The sequence below is a fragment of the Pseudophryne corroboree genome, unplaced genomic scaffold (genome assembly GCF_028390025.1).
Source record: "Pseudophryne corroboree isolate aPseCor3 unplaced genomic scaffold, aPseCor3.hap2 scaffold_890, whole genome shotgun sequence".
NCBI lineage: Eukaryota > Metazoa > Chordata > Amphibia > Anura > Myobatrachidae > Pseudophryne > Pseudophryne corroboree.
The window spans coordinates 108,481-124,396 of NW_026970469.1; the positions used below are offsets into that span (position 1 = coordinate 108,481).

At 34.8% G+C, this 15,916-nt stretch overlaps 2 non-coding genes across 2 annotated transcripts; both read left to right on the forward strand.

The window, feature by feature from the left end:
* The first annotated feature begins 3,524 nt into the window (after positions 1-3,524).
* On the forward strand, positions 3,525-3,598 carry TRNAS-ACU (transfer RNA serine (anticodon ACU)). The gene has a single exon. It is a non-coding gene; the product is annotated as a tRNA-Ser (tRNA).
* Positions 3,599-5,865: 2,267 nt separating this feature from the next.
* On the forward strand, positions 5,866-5,939 carry TRNAS-ACU (transfer RNA serine (anticodon ACU)). Its single transcript has one exon. It is a non-coding gene; the product is annotated as a tRNA-Ser (tRNA).
* The last annotated feature ends 9,977 nt before the right edge of the window (positions 5,940-15,916 follow it).

The window sequence follows — 15,916 nt, forward strand, 5'->3', positions numbered from 1 at the left end:
TGCCAGTATGTACTTTAGCAAAGTGTCTCTGTGACGCAATCAGTTAGTGTGTATGGCTATTAACCAAAAGGTTGGTGGTTCAATCCCACCCAGGGACGTAATTGACCTTGTTATCAGATTTTGGTGATCTTTAAGTAGACAAGTCAAAATTTCAAACCCTCTCTTATGGTGTAGGGTACCTGGCCTTCTCTGATGTAATCAGAGTTAGATTTGATTCAGTGATTTTATAAAAACAGCTAGGAAGCACAATTTAGCAGTGGGTTGCAGAGAAAAATAAATATGCTGGCAAAAAAAATCCAATTGAGTGATTAAACAGCTCTTCATTTTCTGGCTTTATTTTTATGCTAACAAATTTGTTCTCTGAAAAGTGTCCACAAAGCCAAGTCTCTGATTAACACCTTTGTAGGGATGGTTTTTCACCTATTACTAAATTAAACTTGCTTCATTGGAAAGGCAGCAAGATGCATCCTCATTTCAATGTCTACTGAAATAATACAGGTTGACACCAGGAAACATTAACGCCACTGCATCCTTGCTGCTTTCTCATGTGGAAGTCTGTTTAATGTGAAAACAAGGTGATATCTAATTAGCACACAGGTAAGGAATTAAGAAAATCTTTATTTAAGGGTGAAAATGTTTCTCACAAAATCGTTGCCCCAATGCATCATTGAAATTCAAGCAGGAAAGATGATTTTAATATATCACTTGTACATTTTGTATTGCTCTTCTGGTGACAATGTAGTTTGTTTTTGTCAATTACCATTTTAATAATAGGGTAAAGAAAATTAAGTGGATTTTTAAAAGAAAACAATACTTTCAATATACTATTAAAACAAATTAAAATGGTAAAAGTTATTGTATTTTAATGAAAAATAAAAGAGCCAACATATCAATCCCAGTTTTGGATTACTTTAACAAAAAAAAATGCATATAGCAGAGGATAGTTTCAATCTGCCTACCTCTGGGTTATGTGCCCAGCATGCTTCCATTGCTGTACTCTGCTGCACATGTAAGTGTAATAGATCCTGAAGCACTCACTCATCATGGGAAAGTACCAATGTGTTTCTTCATTGGTTGATGGAAGAAACATCTTACAAAAACTCTCCAGATTATTGACTTTTTAAAGTTTTTCTAGGAAACGTTTTAGATGAATGCTTATTAGCCTTTGCCAGTATGTACTTTAGCAAAGTGTCTCTGTGGCGCAATCAGTTAGTGTGTATGGCTATTAACCAAAAGGTTGGTGGTTCAATCCCACCCAGGGACGTAATTGACCTTGTTATCAGATTTTGGTGATCTTTAAGTAGACAAGTCAAAATTTCAAACCCTCTTTTATGGTGTAGGGTACCTGGCCTTCTCTGATGTAATCAGAGTTAGATTTGATTCAGTGATTTTATAAAAACAGCTAGGAAGCACAATTTAGCAGTGGGTTGCAGAGAAAAATAAATATGCTGGGAAAAAAAATCCAATTGAGTGATTAAACAGCTCTTCATTTTCTGGCTTTATTTTTATGCTAACAAATTTGTTCTCTGAAAAGTGTCCACAAAGCCAAGTCTCTGATTAACACCTTTGTAGGGATGGTTTTTCACCTATTACTAAATTAAACTTGCTTCATTGGAAAGGCAGCAAGATGCATCCTCATTTCAATGTCTACTGAAATAATACAGGTTGACACCAGGAAACATTAATGCCACTGCATCCTTGCTGCTTTCTCATGTGGAAGTCTGTTTAATGTGAAAACAAGGTGATATCTAATTAGCACACAGGTAAGGAATTAAGAAAATCTTTATTTAAGGGTGAAAATGTTTCTCACAAAATCGTTGCCCCAATGCATCATTGAAATTCAAGCAGGAAAGATGATTTTAATATATCACTTGTACATTTTGTATTGCTCTTCTGGTGACAATGTAGTTTGTTTTTGTCAATTACCATTTTAATAATAGGGTAAAGAAAATTAAGTGGATTTTTAAAAGAAAACAATACTTTCAATATACTATTAAAACAAATTAAAATGGTAAAAGTTATTGTACTTTAATGAAAAATAAAAGAGCAAAAATATCAATCCCAGTTTTGGATTACTTTAACAAAAAAAATGCATATAGCAGAGGATAGTTTTAATCTGCCTACCTCTGTGTTATGGGCCCAGCATGCTTCCATTGCAGTACTCTGCTGCACATGTAAGTGCAAGAGATCCTGAAGCACTCACTCATCATGGGAAAGTACCAATGTGTTTCTTCGTTGGTGGATGGAAGAAACATCTTACAAAAACTCTCCAGATTATTGACTTTTTAAAGTTTTTCTAGGAAACGTTTTAGATGAATGCTTATTAGCCTTTGTCAGTATGTACTTTTGCAAAGTGTCTCTGTGGCGCAATCAGTTAGTGTGTATGGCTTTAAACCAAAAGGTTGGTGGCTCAATCCCACCCAGGGACGTAATTGACCTTGTTATCAGATTTTGGTGATCTTTAAGTAGACAAGTCAAAATTTCAAATCCCCTCTTATGGTGTAGGGTACCTGGCCTTCTCTGATGTAATCAGAGTTAGATTTGATTCAGTGATTTTATAAAAACAGCTAGGAAGCACAATTTAGCAGTGGGTTGCAGAGAAAAAGAAATATGCTGGCAGAAAAATCCAATTGAGTGATTAAACAGCTCTTCATTTTCTGCCTTTATTTTTATGCTAACAAATTTGTTCTCTGAAAAGTGTCCACAAAGCCAAGTCTCTGATTAACACCTTTGTAGGGATGGTTTTTCACCTATTACTAAATTAAACTTGCTTCATTGGAAAGGCAGCAAGATGCATCCTCATTTCAATGTCTACTGAAATAATACAGGTTGACACCAGGAAATATTAACGCCACTGCATCCTTGCTGCTTTCTCATGTAGAAGTCTGTTTAATGTGAAAACAAGGTGATATCTAATTAGCACACAGGTAAGGAATTAAGAAAATCTTTATTTAAGGGTGAAGATGTTTCTCACAAAATCGTTGCCCCAATGCATCATTGAAATTCAAGATGGAAAGATGATTTTAATATATCACTTGTACATTTTGTATTGCTCTTCTGGTGACAATGTAGTTTGTTTTTGTCAATTACCATTTTAATAATAGGGTAAAGAAAATTAAGTGGATTTTTGAAAGAAAACAATACTGTCAATATACTATTAAAAAAATTAAAATAGTAAAAGTTATTGTACTTTAAGTAAACATAAAATAGCTAACATATCAATCCCAGTTTTGGATTACTTTAATTAACAAAAAAAAATGCATATAGCAGAGGATAGTTTCAATCTGCCTACCTCTGGGTAATGGGCCCAGCATGCTTCCATTGCAGTACTCTGCTGCACATGTAAGTGCAAGAGATCCTGAAGCACTCACTCATCATGGGAAAGTACCAATGTGTTTCTTCGTTGGTTGATATAAGAAAATTCTTACAAAAACTCTCCAGATTATTGACTTTTTAAAGTTTTTCTAGGAAACGTTCTAGATGAATGCTTATTAGCCTTTGTCAGTATGTACTTTTTGCAAAGTGTCTCTGTGGCGCAATCGGTTAGTGTGTCTGGCTACTAACCAAAAGGTTGGTGGTTCAATCCCACCCAGGGACATAATTGACCTTGTGATCAGGTTTTGGTGATATTTAAGTAGACAAGTCAAAATTTCAAACCCCCTCTTATGGTGTAGGGTACCTGGCCTTCTCTGATGTAATCAGAGTTAGATTTGATTCAGTGATTTTATAAAAAACAGCTAGGAAGCACAATTTAGCAGTGGGTTGCAGAGAAAAAGAAATATGCTGGCAAAAAAATCCAATTGAGTGATTAAACAGCTCTTCATTTTCTGGCTTTATTTTTATGCTAACAAATTTGTTCTCTGAAAAGTGTCCACAAAGCCAAGTCTCTGATTAACACCTTTGTAGGGATGGTTTTTCACCTATTACTAAATTAAACTTGCTTCATTGGAAAGGCAGCAAGATGCATCCTCATTTCAATGTCTACTGAAATAATACAGGTTGACACCAGGAAACATTAACGCCACTGCATCCTTGCTGCTTTCTCATGTAGAAGTCTGTTTAATGTGAAAACAAGGTGATATCTAATTAGCACACAGGTTAGGAATTAAGAAAATCTTTATTTAAGGGTGAAGATGTTTCTCACAAAATTGTTGCCCCAATGCATCATTGAAATTCAAGCTGGAAAGATGATTTTAATATATCACTTGTACATTTTGTATTGCTCTTCTGGTGACAATGTAGTTTGTTTTTGTCAATTACCCTTTTAATAATAGGGTAAAGAAAATTAAGTGGATTTTTTAAAGAAAACTATACTGTCAATATACTATTAAAACAAATTAAAATGTTAAAAGTTATTGTACTTTAATGAAAAATAAAAGATAAAAATATCAATCCCAGTTTTGATTACTTAAATTAACAAAAAAAAATGCATATAGCAAAGGATAGTTTCAATCTGCCTACCTCTGGGTTATGGGCCCAGCATGCTTCCATTGCAGTACTCTGCTGCACATGTAAGTGCAAGAGATCCTGAAGCACTCACTCATCATGGGAAAGTACCAATGTGTTACTTCGTTGGTTGATGGAAGAAACATCTTACAAAAACTCTCCAGATTATTGACTTTTTAAAGTTTTTCTAGGAAACGTTCTCGATGTATGCTTATTAGCCTTTGTCAGTATGTACTTTTTGCAAAGTGTCTCTGTGGCGCAATCGGTTAGTGTGTCTGGCTACTAATCAAAAGGTTGGTGGTTCAATCCCACCCAGGGATGTAATTGACCTTGTTATCAGATTTTGGTGATCTTTAAGTAGACAAGTCAAAATTTCAAACCCCCTGTTATGGTGTAGGATACCTGGCCTTCTCTGATGTAATCAGAGTTAGATTTGATTCATTGATTTTATAAAAACAGCTAGGAAGCACAATTTAGCAGTGGGTTGCAGAGAAAAAGAAATATGCTGGCAAAAAAAATCCAATTGAGTGATGAAACAGCTCTTCATTTTCTGGCTTTATTTTTATGCTAACAAATTTGTTCTCTGAAAAGTGTCCACAAAGCCAAGTCTCTGATTAACACCTTTGTAGGGATGGTTTTTCACCTATTACTAAATTAAACTTGCTTCATTGGAAAGGCAGCAAGATGCATCCTCATTTCAATGTCTACTGAAATAATACAGGTTGACACCAGGAAACATTAACGCCACTGCATCCTTGCTGCTTTCTCATGTAGAAGTCTGTTTAATGTGAAAACAAGGTGATATCTAATTAGCACACAGGTAAGGAATTAAGAAAATCTTTATTTAAGGGTGAAGATGTTTCTCACAAAATCGTTGCCCCAATGCATCATTGAAATTCAAGCTGGAAAGATGATTTTAATATATCACTTGTACATTTTGTATTGCTCTTCTGGTGACAATGTAGTTTGTTTTTGTCAATTACCCTTTTAATAATAGGGTAAAGAAAATTAAGTGGATTTTTTTAAAGAAAACTATACTGTCAATATACTATTAAAACAAATTAAAATGGTAAAAGTTATTGTACTTTAAGTAAAAATAAAAGAGCAAAAATATCAATCCCAGTTTTGATTACTTAAATTAACAAAAAAAAAATGCATATAGCAAAGGATAGTTTCAATCTGCCTACCTCTGGGTTATGGGCCCAGCATGCTTCCATTGCAGTACTCTGCTGCACATGTAAGTGCAAGAGATCCTGAAGCACTCACTCATCATGGGAAAGTACCAATGTGTTTCTTCGTTGGTTGATGGAAGAAACATCTTACAAAAACTCTCCAGATTATTGACTTTTTAAAGTTTTTCTAGGAAACGTTCCAGATGTATGCTTATTAGCCTTTGTCAGTATGTACTTTTTACAAAGTGTCTCTGTGGCGCAATCGGTTAGTGTGTCTGGCTACTAACCGAAAGGTTGGTGGTTCAATCCCACCCAGGGACGTAATTGACCTTGTTATCAGATTTTGGTGATCTTTAAGTAGACAAGTCAAAATTTCAAACCCCCCGTTATGGTGTAGGGTACCTGGCCTTCTCTGATGTAATCAGAGTTAGATTTGATTCAGTGATTTTATAAAAACAGATAGGAAGCACAATTTAGCAGTGGGTTGCTGAGAAAAAGAAATATGCTGGCAAAAAAAATCCAATTGAGTGATTAAACAGCTCTTCATTTTCTGGCTTTATTTTTATGCTAACAAATTTGTTCTCTGAAAAGTGTCCACAAAGCCAAGTCTCTGATTAACACCTTTGTAGGGATGGTTTTTCATCTATTACTAAATTAAACTTGCTTCATTGGAAAGGCAGCAAGATGCATCCTCATTTCAATTTCTACTGAAATAATACAGCTTGACACCAGGAAACATTAACGCCACTGCATCCTTGCTGCTTTCTCATGTGGAAGTCTGTTTAATGTGAAAACAAGGTGATATCTAATTAGCACACAGGTAAGGAATTAGGAAAATCTTTATTTAAGGGTGAAGATGTTTCTCACAAAATCGTTGCCCCAATGCATCATTGAAATTCAAGCTGGAAAGATGATTTTAATATATCACTTGTACATTTTGTATTGCTCTTCTGGTGACAATGTAGTTTGTTTTTGTCAATTACCCTTTTAATAATAGGGTAAAGAAAATTAAGTGGATTTTTTAAAGAAAACTATACTGTCAATATACTATTCAAACAAATTAAAATGGTAAAAGTTATTGTACTTCAAGTAAAAATAAAAGAGCAAAAATATCAATCCCAGTTTTGATTACTTAAATTAACAAAAAAAGAATGCATATAGCAGAGGATAGTTTCAATCTGCCTACCTCTGGGTTATGGGCCCAGCATGCTTCCATTGCAGTACTCTGCTGCACATGTAAGTGCAAGAGATCCTGAAGCACTCACTCATCATGGGAAAGTACCAATGTGTTTCTTCGTTGGTTGATGGAAGAAACATCTTACAAAAACTCTCCAGATTATTGACTTTTTAAAGTTTTTCTAGGAAAAATTTTAGATGAATGCTTATTAGCCTTTGTCAGTATGTACTTTTGCACAGTGTCTCTGTGGCGCAATCAGTTAGTGTGTATGGCTATTAACCAAAAGGTTGTTGGTTCAATCCCACCCAGGGACGTAATTGACCTTGTTATCAGATTTTGGTGATCTTTAAGTAGACAAGTCAAAATTTCAAACCCCCCGTTATGGTGTAGGGTACCTGGCCTTCTCTGATGTAATCAGAGTTAGATTTGATTCAGTGATTTTATAAAAACAGATAGGAAGCACAATTTAGCAGTGGGTTGCAGAGAAAAAGAAATATGCTGGCAAAAAAAATCCAATTGAGTGATTAAACAGCTCTTCATTTTCTGGCTTTATTTTTATGCTAACAAATTTGTTCTCTGAATAGTGTCCACAAAGCCAAGTCTCTGATTAACACCTTTGTAGGGATGGTTTTTCACCTATTACTAAATTAAACTTGCTTCATTGGAAAGGCAGCAAGATGCATCCTCATTTCAATTTCTACTGAAATAATACAGGTTGACACCAGGAAACATTAACGCCACGGCATCCTTGCTGCTTTCTCATGTGGAAGTCTGTTTAATGTGAAAACAAGGTGATATCTAATTAGCACACAGGTAAGGAATTAAGAAAATCTTTATTTAAGGGTGAAGATGTTTCTCACAAAATCGTTGCCCCAATGCATCATTGAAATTCAAGCTGGAAAGATGATTTTAATATATCACTTGTACATTTTGTATTGCTCTTCTGGTGACAATGTAGTTTGTTTTTGTCAATTTCCCTTTTAATAATAGGGTAAAGAAAATTAAGTGGATTTTTTAAAGAAAACTATACTGTCAATATACTATTCAAACAAATTAAAATGGTAAAAGTTATTGTACTTCAAGTAAAAATAAAAGAGCAAAAATATCAATCCCAGTTTTGATTACTTAAATTAACAAAAAAAATGCATATAGCAAAGGATAGTTTCAATCTGCCTACCTCTGGGTTATGGGCCCAGCATGCTTCCATTGCAGTACTCTGCTGCACATGTAAGTGCAAGAGATCCTGAAGCACTCACTCATCATGGGAAAGTACCAATGTGTTTCTTCGTTGGTTGATGGAAGAAACATTTTACAAAAACTCTCCAGATTATTGACTTTTTAAAGTTTTTCTAGGAAACGTTCTAGATGTATGCTTATTAGCCTTTGTCAGAATGTATTTTTAGCGAAGTGTCTCTGTGGCGCAATCGGTTAGTGTATCCGGCTACTAACCAAAAGGTTGGTGGTTCAATCCCACCCAGGGACGTAATTGACCTTGTTATCAGATTTTGGTGATCTTTAAGTAGACAAGTCAAAATTTCAAACCCCCTGTTATGGTGTAGGGTACCTGGCCTTTTCTGATGTAATCAGAGTTAGATTTGATTCAATGATTTAATAAAAACAGCTAGGAAGCACAATTTAGCAGTGGGTTGCAGAGAAAAAGAAATATGCTGGCAAAAAAAATCCAATTGAGTGATTAAACAGCTCTTCATTTTCTGGCTTTATTTTTATGCTAACAAATTTGTTCTCTGAAAAGTGTCCACAAAGCCAAGTCTCTGATTAACACCTTTGTAGGGATGGTTTTTTTACCTATTACTAAATTAAACTTGCTTCATTGGAAAGGCAGCAAGATGCATCCTCATTTCAATGTCTACTGAAATAATACAGGTTGACACCAGGAAACATTAACGCCACTGCATCCTTGCTGCTTTCTCATGTAGAAGTCTGTTTAATGTGAAAACAAGGTGATATCTAATTAGCACACAGGTAAGGAATTAAGAAAATCTTTATTTAAGGGTGAAGATGTTTCTCACAAAATCGTTGCCCCAATGCATCATTGAAATTCAAGCTGGAAAGATGATTTTAATATATCACTTGTACATTTTGTATTGCTCTTCTGGTGACAATGTAGTTTGTTTTTGTCAATTACCCTTTTAATAATAGGGTAAAGAAAATTAAGTGGATTTTTTAAAGAAAACTATACTGTCAATATACTATTAAAACAAATTAAAATGGTAAAAGTTATTGTACTTTAAGTAAAAATAAAAGAGCAAAAATATCAATCCCAGTTTTGATTACTTAAATTAACAAAAAAAATGCATATAGCAAAGGATAGTTTCAATCTGCCTACCTCTGGGTTATGGGCCCAGCATGCTTCCATTGCAGTACTCTGCTGCACATGTAAGTGCAAGAGATCCTGAAGCACTCACTCATCATGGGAAAGTACCAATGTGTTTCTTCGATGGTTGATGGAAGAAACATTTTACAAAAACTCTCCAGATTATTGACTTTTTAAAGTTTTTCTAGGAAACGTTCTAGATGTATGCTTATTAGCCTTTGTCAGAATGTATTTTTAGCGAAGTGTCTCTGTGGCGCAATCGGTTAGTGTATCCGGCTACTAACCAAAAGGTTGGTGGTTCAATCCCACCCAGGGACGTAATTGACCTTGTTATCAGATTTTGGTGATCTTTAAGTAGACAAGTCAAAATTTCAAACCCCCTGTTATGGTGTAGGGTACCTGGCCTTTTCTGATGTAATCAGAGTTAGATTTGATTCAGTGATTTAATAAAAACAGCTAGGAAGCACAATTTAGCAGTGGGTTGCAGAGAAAAAGAAATATGCTGGCAAAAAAAATCCAATTGAGTGATTAAACAGCTCTTCATTTTCTGGCTTTATTTTTATGCTAACAAATTTGTTCTCTGAAAAGTGTCCACAAAGCCAAGTCTCTGATTAACACCTTTGTAGGGATGGTTTTTCACCTATTACTAAATTAAACTTGCTTCATTGGAAAGGCAGCAAGATGCATCCTCATTTCAATGTCTACTGAAATAATACAGGTTGACACCAGGAAACATTAACGCCACTGCATCCTTGCTGCTTTCTCATGTAGAAGTCTGTTTAATGTGAAAACAAGGTGATATCTAATTAGCACACAGGTAAGGAATTAAGAAAATCTTTATTTAAGGGTGAAGATGTTTCTCACCAAATCGTTGCCCCAATGCATCATTGAAATTCAAGCTGGAAAGATGATTTTAATATATCACTTGTACATTTTGTATTGCTCTTCTGGTGACAATGTAGTTTGTTTTTGTCAATTACCCTTTTAATAATAGGGTAAAGAAAATTAAGTGGATTTTTTAAAGAAAACTATACTGTCAATATACTATTAAAACAAATTAAAATGGTAAAAGTTATTGTACTTTAAGTAAAAATAAAAGAGCAAAAATATCAATCCCAGTTTTGATTACTTAAATTAACAAAAAAATGCATATAGCAAAGGATAGTTTCAATCTGCCTACCTCTGGGTTATGGGCCCTGTATGCTTCCATTGCAGTACTCTGCTGCACATGTAAGTGCAAGAGATCCTGAAGCACTCACTCATCATGGGAAAGTACCAATGTGTTTCTTCATTGGTTGATGGAAGAAACATCTTACAAAAACTCTCCAGATTATTGACTTTTTAAAGTTTTTCTAGGAAACGTTCTAGATGTATACTTATTAGACTTTGTCAGTATGTACTTTTTGCAAAGTGTCTCTGTGGCGCAATCGGTTAGTGTGTCTGGCTACTAACCAAAAGGTTGGTGGTTCAATCCCAACCAGGGACGTAATTGACCTTGTTATCAGATTTTGGTGATCTTTAAGTAGACAAGTCAAAATTTCAAACCCCCTGTTATGGTGTAGGGTACCTGGCCTTCTCTGATGTAGTTAGATTTGATTCAGTGATTTTATAAAAACAGCTAGGAAGCACAATTTAGCAGTGGGTTGCAGAGAAAAAGAAATATGCTGGCAAAAAAAATCCAATTGAGTGATTAAACAGCTCTTCATTTTCTGGCTTTATTTTTATGCTAACAAATTTGTTCTTTGAAAAGTGTCCACAAAGCCAAGTCTCTGATTAACACCTTTGTAGGGATGGTTTTTCACCTATTACTAAATTAAACTTGCTTCATTGGAAAGGCAGCAAGATGCATCCTCATTTCAATGTCTACTGAAATAATACAGGTTGACACCAGGAAACATTAACGCCACTGTATCCTTGCTGCTTTCTCATGTGGAAGTCTGTTTAATGTGAAAACAAGGTGATATCTAATTAGCACACAGGTAAGGAATTAAGAAAATCTTTATTTAAGGGTGAAGATGTTTCTCACAAAATCGTTGCCCCAATGCATCATTGAAATTCAAGCTGGAAAGATGATTTTAATATATCACTTGTACATTTTGTATTGCTCTTCTGGTGACAATGCAGTTTGTTTTTGTCAATTACCATTTTAATAATAGGGTAAAGAAAATTGAGTGTATTTTTGAAAGAAAACAATACTGTCAATATACTATTAAAACAAATTAAAATGGTAAAAGTTATTGTACTTTAAGTAAAAATAAAAGAGCCAAAATATCAATCCCAGTTTTGGATTACTTTAATTAACAAAAAAAAATGCATATAGCAGAGGATAGTTTCAATCTGCCTACCGCTGGGTTATGGGCCCAGCATGCTTCCATTGCTGTACTCTGCTGCACATGTAAGTGCAAGAGATCCTGAAGCACTCACTCATCATGGGAAAGTACCAATGTGTTTCTTCATTGGTTGATAGAAGAAACATCTTACAAAAACTCTCCAGATTATTGACTTTTTAAAGTTTTTCTAGGAAACGTTCTAGATGTATGCTTATTAAACTTTGTCAGTATGTACTTTTTGCAAAGTGTCTCTGTGGCGCAATCGGTTAGTGTGTCCGGCTACTAAACAAAAGGTTGGTGGTTCAATCCCAACAAGGGACGTAATTGACCTTGTTATCAGATTTTGGTGATCTTTAAGTAGACAAGTCAAAATGTCAAACCCCCTGTTTGGTGTAGGGTACCTGGCCTTCTCTGATGTAATCAGAGTTAGATTTGATTCAGTGATTTTATAAAAACAGCTAGGAAGCACAATTTAGCAGTGGGTTGCAGAGAAAAAGAAATATGCTGGCAAAAAAATCCAATTGAGTGATTAAACAGCTCTTCATTTTCTGGCTTTATTTTTATGCTAACAAATTTGTTCTCTGAAAAGTGTCCACAAAGCCAAGTCTCTGATTAACACCTTTGTAAGGATGGTTTTTCACCTATTACTAAATTAAACTTGCTTCATTGGAAAGGCAGCAAGATGCATCCTCATTTCAATGTCTACTGAAATAATACAGGTTGACACCAGGAAACATTAACGCCACTGCATCCTTGCTGCTTTCTCATGTGGAAGTCTGTTTAATGTGAAAACAAGGTGATATCTAATTAGCACACAGGTAAGGAATTAAGAAAATCTTTATTTAAGGGTGAAAATGTTTCTCACAAAATCGTTGCCCCAATGCATCATTGAAATTCAAGCTGGAAAGATGATTTTAATTTATCACTTGTACATTTTGTATTGCTCTTCTGGTGACAATGTAGTTTGTTTTTGTCTATTACCATTTTAATAATAGGGTAAAGAAAATTAAGTGGATTTTTAAAAGAAAACAATACTTTCAATATACTATTAAAACAAATTAAAATGGTAAAAGTTATTGTACTTTAATGAAAAATAAAAGAGCAAAAATATCAATCCCAGTTTTGGATTACTTTAATTAACAAAAAAAATGCATATAGCAGAGGATAGTTTTAATCTACCTACCTCTGGGTTATGGGCCCAGCATGCTTCCATTGCAGTACTTTGCTGCACATGTAAGTGCAAGAGATCCTGAAGCACTCAGTCATCATGGGAAAGTACCAATGTGTTTCTTCGTTGGTTGATGGAAGAAACATCTTACAAAAACTCTCCAGATTATTGACTTTTTAAAGTTTTTCTAGGAAACGTTCTAGATGTATGCTTATTAGCCTTTGTCAGTATGTACTTTTTGCAAAGTGTCTCTGTGGCGCAATCGGTTAGTGTGTCCGGCTACTAATCAAAAGGTTGGTGGTTCAATACCACCCAGGGACGTAATTGACCTTGTTATCAGATTTTGGTGATCTTTAAGTAGACAAGTCAAAATTTCAAACCCCCTGTTATGGTGTAGGGTACCTGGCCTTCTCTGATGTAATCAGAGTTAGATTTGATTCATTGATTTTATAAAAACAGCTAGGAAGCACAATTTAGCAGTGGGTTGCAGAGATAAAGAAATATGCTGGCAAAAAAAATCCAATTGAGTGATTAAACAGCTCTTCATTTTCTGGCTTTATTTTTATGCTAACAAATTTGTTCTCTGAAAAGTGTCCACAAAGCCAAGTCTCTGATTAACACCTTTGTAGGGATGGTTTTTCACCTATTACTAAATTAAACTTGCTTCATTGGAAAGGCAGCAAGATGCATCCTCATTTCAATGTCTACTGAAATAATACAGGTTGACACCAGGAAACATTAACGCCACTGCATCCTTGCTGCTTTCTCATGTAGAAGTCTGTTTAATGTGAAAACAAGGTGATATCTAATTAGCACACAGGTAAGGAATTAAGAAAATCTTTATTTAAGGGTGAAGATGTTTCTCACAAAATCGTTGCCCCAATGCATCATTGAAATTCAAGCTGGAAAGATGATTTTAATATATCACTTGTACATTTTGTATTGCTCTTCTGGTGACAATGTAGTTTGTTTTTGTCAATTACCCTTTTAATAATAGGGTAAAGAAAATTAAGTGGATTTTTTAAAGAAAACTATACTGTCAATATACTATTAAAACAAATTAAAATGGTAAAAGTTATTGTACTTTAAGTAAAAATAAAAAAGCAAAAATATCAATCCCAGTTTTGATTACTAAAATTAACAAAAAAAAATGCATATAGCAGAGGATAGTTTCAATCTGCCTACCTCTGGGTTATGTGCCCAGCATGCTTCCATTGCTGTACTCTGCTGCACATGTAAGTGCAATAGATCCTGAAGCACTCAGTCATCATGGGAAAGTACCAATGTGTTTCTTCGTTGGTTGATGGAAGAAACATCTTACAAAAACTCTCCAGATTATTGACTTTTTAAAGTTTTTCTAGGAAACGTTCTAGATGTATGCTTATTAGCCTTTGTCAGTATGTACTTTTTGCAAAGTGTCTCTGTGGCGCAATCGGTTAGTGTGTCCGGCTACTAACCAAAAGGTTGGTGGTTCAATCCCACCCAGGGACGTAATTGACCTTGTTATCAGATTTTGGTGATCTTTAAGTAGACAAGTCAAAATTTCAAACCCCCTCTTATGGTGTAGGGTACCTGGCCTTCTCTGATGTAATCAGAGTTAGATTTGATTCATTGATTTTATAAAAACAGCTAGGAAGCACAATTTAGCAGTGGGTTGCAGAGAAAAAGAAATATGCTGGCAAAAAAAATCCAATTGAGTGATTAAACAGCTCTTCATTTTCTGGCTTTATTTTTATGCTAACAAATTTGTTCTCTGAAAAGTGTCCACAAAGCCAAGTCTCTGATTAACACCTTTGTAGGGATGGTTTTTCACCTATTACTAAATTAAACTTGCTTCATTGGAAAGGCAGCAAGATGCATCCTCATTTCAATGTCTACTGAAATAATACAGGTTGACACCAGGAAACATTAACGCCACTGCATCCTTGCTGCTTTCTCATGTAGAAGTCTGTTTAATGTGAAAACAAGGTGATATCTAATTAGCACACAGGTAAGGAATTAAGAAAATCTTTATTTAAGGGTGAAGATGTTTCTCACAAAATCGTTGCCCCAATGCATCATTGAAATTCAAGCTGGAAAGATGATTTTAATATATCACTTGTACATTTTGTATTGCTCTTCTGGTGACAATGTAGTTTGTTTTTGTCAATTACCCTTTTAATAATAGGGTAAAGAAAATTAAGTGGATTTTTTAAAGAAAACTATACTGTCAATATACTATTAAAACAAATTAAAATGGTAAAAGTTATTGTACTTTAAGTAAAAATAAAAAAGCAAAAATATCAATCCCAGTTTTGATTACTAAAATTAACAAAAAAAAATGCATATAGCAGAGGATAGTTTCAATCTGCCTACCTCTGGGTTATGTGCCCAGCATGCTTCCATTGCTGTACTCTGCTGCACATGTAAGTGCAATAGATCCTGAAGCACTCAGTCATCATGGGAAAGTACCAATGTGTTTCTTCGTTGGTTGATGGAAGAAACATCTTACAAAAACTCTCCAGATTATTGACTTTTTAAAGTTTTTCTAGGAAACGTTCTAGATGTATGCTTATTAGCCTTTGTCAGTATGTACTTTTTGCAAAGTGTCTCTGTGGCGCAATCGGTTAGTGTGTCCGGCTACTAACCAAAAGGTTGGTGGTTCAATCCCACCCAGGGACGTAATTGACCTTGTTATCAGATTTTGGTGATCTTTAAGTAGACAAGTCAAAATTTCAAACCCCCTCTTATGGTGTAGGGTACCTGGCCTTATCTGATGTAATCAGAGTTAGATTTGATTCATTGATTTTATAAAAACAGCTAGGAAGCACAATTTAGCAGTGGGTTGCAGAGAAAAAGAAATATGCTGGCAAAAAAAATCCAATTGAGTGATTAAACAGCTCTTAATTTTCTGGCTTTATTTTTATGCTAACAAATTTGTTCTCTGAAAAGTGTCCACAAAGCCAAGTCTCTGATTAACACCTTTGTAGGGATGGTTTTTCACCTATTACTAAATTAAACTTGCTTCATTGGAAAGGCAGCAAGATGCATCCTCATTTCAATGTCTACTGAAATAATACAGGTTGACACCAGGAAACATTAACGCCACTGCATCCTTGCTGCTTTCTCATGTAGAAGTCTGTTTAATGTGAAAACAAGGTGATATCTAATTAGCACACAGGTAAGGAATTAAGAAAATCTTTATTTAAGGGTGAAGATGTTTCTCACAAAATCGTTGCCCCAATGCATCATTGAAATTCAAGCTGGAAAGATGATTTTAATAAATCACTTGTACATTTTGTATTGCTC